This window comes from Pinus tabuliformis, chromosome 3_1 (genome assembly GCF_031772625.1).
Source record: "Pinus tabuliformis cultivar Carrire ecotype Pingquan chromosome 3_1, CPIR1, whole genome shotgun sequence".
In the NCBI taxonomy this organism is placed as follows: Eukaryota; Viridiplantae; Streptophyta; class Pinopsida; order Pinales; family Pinaceae; genus Pinus; species Pinus tabuliformis.
Window position 1 is genome coordinate 371,764,288 of NC_142301.1, and position 6,000 is coordinate 371,770,287.

The following is a 6,000-nucleotide window of genomic DNA, read 5'->3' on the forward strand; positions in this document are numbered from 1 at the left end:
GTGCATTATATTAGATATCATTTTTGGGATTCAACTGCGTTAAGTAAGTCATTCAAACTTATGACCATTTCCATGAGAGGTAGTCGTAACTGACTAATTTCTCATGATTTTTGAATAGTTCACTTAGCACTCATTGCATCGGGTGATGCTCACAGGGGTGAAGAAGTGGGATTGAAACTAGTGAAATGTGGAGAACGAATCACATAGCATCAATCATCACTTCCGGGGCTTGCACCCGGTAACCAGGACTTCCCAGGAGGTCACCCATCCCAGAACTCCTCTGGCTCAAGTGCGCTTAACTGTGGAGTTTTCCCCACAATCAAGCCCACTTAGCTTGCTACCCCATTTGCAAAACCTTAGCAAGTATTGTGCCTAAGGTTTTGCAAATGGGGTAGCAAGCTAAGTGGGCTTGATTGTGGGGAAAACTCCACAGTTAAGCGCGCTTGAGCCAGACGAGTTCTGGGATGGGTGACCTCCTGGGAAGTCCTGGTTACCGGGTGCAAGCCCCGGAAGTGATGATTGATGCTATGTGATTCGTTCTCCACATTTCACTAGTTTCAATCCCACTTCTTCACCCTGTGAGCATCACCTGATGCAATGAGTGCTAAGTGAACTATTCAAAAATCATGAGAAATTAGTCAGTTACGACTACCTCTCATGGAAATGGTCATACGTTTGAATGACTTACTTAACGCAGTTGAATCCCAAAAATGATATCTAATATAATGCACTGCGTAAATCCCCCATACTTAAATTCAAAAAGAGTCAAGGGATCTCTACTTGAATGGTTCATGAGGCACAATACTTGCTAAGGTTTTGCAAATGGGGTAGCAAGCTAAGTGGGCTTGATTGTGGGGAAAACTCCACAGTTAAGCGCGCTTGAGCCAGAGGAGTTCTGGGATGGGTGACCTCCTGGGAAGTCCTGGTTACCGGGTGCAAGCCCCGGAAGTGATGATTGATGCTATGTGATTCGTTCTCCACATTTCACTAGTTTCAATCCCACTTCTTCACCCCTGTGAGCATCACCCGATGCAATGAGTGCTAAGTGAACTATTCAAAAATCATGAGAAATTAGTCAGTTACGACTACCTCTCATGGAAATGGTCATACGTTTGAATGACTTACTTAACGCAGTTGAATCCCAAAAATGATATCTGAACTCATTATTATTATTAAAAAAAATTGTATTACTTACAATAAAATAAATCGGAAGAAGACTTTCTATCCTACCAGATATCTCTAACTTTTTACTTTATATCTTAATTTTAAAACATACGCCAAAACAATAATAAAAAAATATAACTTACCTTTTTATAAAATTCTTAACCTAAGTGTGAAACATTAATATACAATTTTGTGTTCAGAAATTGATTAAAAACTAGTTAAGCGAAATCGCAAAAGTCATGGAATCCTTTAAAATCGTGGTTTTAAAGTAACAGATTATATAGATTAGAAGCATGTAATTTATATGGTATAACTATTCAACAAGTTCTAATAAAAATTTCGAAGCGTGAATAGTTTTCGCTTCGCAGGAACCAATAATTCCTGTCCACCGTCTTTCAAAAGTCTGGACATGATATGTGCTTCAATATATGAAAATATTGAAGAAAAAATATTTTAGTTAAACTTTATTATTTTTATTTCCGGGATGTTTTCTTTTTTTCCTTTAAAAAAATTGATGGTGGGAATGTTTGAATCGTCGTTTCTATTATTTTTTTTTTTAAATTTGATGGTGGGAGTTTTTGAGTAGTGATTCAACACAAAAACCCCTTGTAGTCCTGTCTCTTAGGATTTTGTCAAATAGTGTCAAAGTTTTGATGATTTTCAGTAGAATTTTATTGTTTTTAGTGGAATTTATTCTTAATTTTTATTGAAAAATTTAATCAGTTTTATTTGATTCAGTTTAGTTTAATCTCATTGCACTCATTGATGTGTTCAATGTAATTTTATTTAACTATTTCAGAATATTGATATGTTTAATGTAATTTTATTTAACTATTTCAGAGTATTGAGAAAAACAATCTTCTCTTCCAGAGTTTTCATTGTTTGTCATCGGATTAGAGCCTAGTATCACTGTATTAGAGCTTAGGCTGCTTAAAACTGCATGGGAGTAACAGCAAGAAGTGACGAACTTGCATAATACTCTTTGAGAGAACAGACTCCATGGGAGCAGCGTAGAGAAGAAAGAACAACGGAAATTTGAAGAAGCCTCCCGCGAAGAAGAAGCAAAGAGAAAATCAATTTTGAAAAAGAAGACGGAGATTTTATTTTAAAAAAAATTGAGTGCCCAACGTAAACGCATTGACCAAACAAACTTACAAAACTCAAAAGAGGCACTCTCTCGATACGTGCACTCAGGAAGGGCAAGAGGTTGAAAGGAGTTAGCTAATTAGTTTTTTTGAAAGGAAACCACCAAAGATAATTTTTCAGTATCATCGCAGCTCTGCAGAGACCCTTCCTGTAAGGACCCGCGGTCCGGGTCACTTTCACTGTGTGAAGTGCGTGCGAGGAGCATGTGCGAAATGCGAAGTGAAACAACCATAAACGAGTTTCTAAGGTGTTGGGCGAGTTGAGGGGGCGGTCCCACGAGTTGGGTGGGCTGACCCTCCTCGACAGCACATTGTGAAAGAGTCGGCTGGGCAAATGAAACGAAGGTCGCCCAGGTGGCACGACCTGCCAGCCAACCGTATGTATAGGCGAACGGATGGTTGGACGAAGGCATCATTTGATCAACACAAGTTCGATCAAGGAGTTCTGCGGTGTGCGGATGAGCCCGCACGATGGGCAGAACTCAGGTGAGAAACTCATGCAGAAAAGTCAGGTGAGAAACATAGGTGAGAAAACTCGGGTGAGGTCATTTGGGCGAATCAGACGAGGTTGTTCGAGCGGACTTGGGTGAAGTCATTCGGGCGAGCCGGGTGAGGTCGTCGGGCGACCTGGGTGAAGTCATTCAGGTGAGCCGGGTGAGGTCGTCGGGTGACCCGGGTGAAGTCGTTCAGTTGAACGAGTTCGGGTGAAGGCGTTCGGGCGGACTCGGGTGAGTCGTGCGAAGGCAACTCGGGTGAGTCATGCGAAGGCGTGGGTGAACGTGCGGATGGGCGGCTGGGTGAGGGCGCGCTGTGCACACCGAAACGAAGGTTAGAACCGAAAATCGTGAACGAGAGTCGAACAGGCAGGAGTGTGTGTGGTCCACCGAACGGTGGTTGGGCAGGATAGCACAATTTGGGTGTTTGTTGAACAAACGAAGAGCGAGTCGGGTAAAGACGTGCGACGAGGTGAACGAAGGGTTGGTGAGTCATGCGGCGACCGTGCAGAGGCGCCGATAAGTTGGACAACCGAGTTTGCCGAAGTTGAAAATTTAGCTAAGTGTAAATTTGGGGTTTCCCAAGATTTAACTTATACTTTGTAAAAGTGGAAAATTATATATATTGATATCGGGTAGACTCATATTGCAGAAAGTTGCCCCTCCTTTTATACTGTTGTGCATTTCTATTGTATAATGCTATTATGATGAATATGTATGGGTTTTCATCTGTATAAAAGACAAAGATAATATTTGGTAACGAAAAATAAACTAAATATGGAATGTTAGGCGTAGTCTACTATCGTAAGTATTGGTGAAAAGAAAATGGTTGGTAGTGCCACACCTCGCTATAGTGTGGTTGGAAGAGTACCGCCAGTGTAGGGGCATGACAGGTGGTATCAGAGCTGGTTCAATTTTGCCGAGAACCTGGTAAATGATGAAGAAATCTGAACAGGTGAATTCAGGTTGCAAGGAAGTGGATCGCCGAGATGGTAGTTGAACCTATGGCAGGTGAATCTAGCCATGATGCAGGTGAAGCTTTCTGATACAAGGTATTGGAACAGATGTGCAGATGGAGTTATGAATGGGCTTCGATGAAGGCTGAGAATATGATGATTTGGGAGGGTTGTTCGAAGATCAAAGGAGAACTTGAAGAACTCAAGGGCCAATACAAGGATGTTGCAGATGTGACAACGATGGAGGATGAACTTGAGATTGATCAAGTTGGACCAGGATCGTGCGGTTTGCAAACATGGATGGATGAGGATACTCACATGGAGGAGCCTCATGATGATGAAGTAAGTATTGATACTTGTGTTTCATTTGAGAATTTGGTAGATGGACCGTATGCAGGGAAGAGCAAAGTCAGTTTGCCGATGCAAGGGAGCATTTTACCATGGATGTATACGATGAAACTTTGTATGGAGAAGCAAGGATTGTTGACTGTTGCAGGACTTGTTGAGGTTGTTTGTGACCTTGTGGTAGAAGGTACAAAGGCCCGTGACAAGGGAGGAACATGATGATCATTGCGGAGGACTGGGTCATGCTTTAGCGACATGGAGAATTGGCTAAGTGCCCGACATGACTCATGGACAAATTGGAGAAGGGCACACACTTGAGTTGCTTGGGTGAACTTCTCATGGCCGAGACCAGGAGCAAGTCTTGGTGGAACCTTTAGTGGGGGAGCTATGATGGAGAGACTCATGTGATGATGATATGGTTGGGTGACCGAGTTCACTAAACTGAAGATTGCAGGCTTCGATAGAGATGACTGATTGTTGTGATGGGTCTACTTAGTTGGACTACATGGACAACTTAGTCATGGACATCAGGTTGGAGACATGGAGCATGGCAGTCTATGCAAGGACATTATGCAGGAGCACTCATAGAGGTGTCACTTATGGGTATCAAATGAGGAGTGCCAAGGCAGGGATGTTTTGCAGGTGGATTTGCTGATGTGACATGGAGATGTTTTATTTATGAGCTGATGGAGAGGTTGTGCACTCTTGTACAACAAGGCCATGGACTTGGATGGAGTTATGAGCAGACTATGGAGCATTCCTACTACATGGAGAGTTGAGTGATCTTGCAGAGACCTTTGGGCTGAGACTTGTATGCTTGCTAGATGTTGGTTGGAGATGATTCATGGAGCTCATGATGACATGAGGTTGTGACTTTTAGGGACTTCATATATGGCGGACTTAGAGGATCTGATGCATTGAGGAGGTGAGGTCAGAGACTTTGATGCAAAATGGGATGCATACTTTCGAGTACATGTATGGGTGTGGCTTGGAAGAGTGACTTAATGTGGAGGATCGATATGAGACACTTTGGAGTGATGGAGTTACAACAATGATGATGCCTTGGTGGCAACACTTGGGCATGGGTTGAGCCAAGACTTAACCACTTTGACACATGGGAGCTGATTGATCTATGATCATGGGCAGCACATGGATAGGTGAGACAGATGTATGCTTGTTTCTATGGCAGACTTGAGGGATGGCACATTACAGATATGATAAAGATGGCTTCATGGACCTAGATGTGACACATTGAAAGTCAGAGTTTGATGAGAGGATCTCTTCACTTTGAGGAGATGGAGATTTTGCAGATAAAGGATGTTGGGATAGATGCGACTAATTTCATGCAGCACATTGACACCAAACATCATGGACATCATGTTACAGATCAGATGAGGACTACTTCATGGACCTGAGCATGGCTTACACTTGTATGGAGATGGATTCTTGATCGAGTTGATGGTGTGATAGGATGTTCTGAAAAACGACCGGTAGTGACATGAGGATGTGCATTCTCATGGTTTGAGCGTGACAGTTGGACTGATCACCCGACTAGTTCAAACATGGGGGTTATAGCATGTACAGAGATGTGTTAGCATTATGTTGGAATATCATGGTAGCAGTTCACACGAGGATGACACATGATGAGGTCGACACGATATGTTGCAGTGGACATGTAGCTTGAGATGGAGGGGCCAACCTTCCACGATGGGGAGCATCATGTGGACATTGTGACAGGGTGGTTGATGATCATGGATTGAGATGATTTTCCGATGTATGACATACCGATAGGGTATATGCCTTGGTATGGATATCTTGGTGATAGGTGGTTGCTGGGACGAGATATTGTCGAGGACGACAATGACTTCAGGTGGGGGAGAATGTAAGGACCTGCGG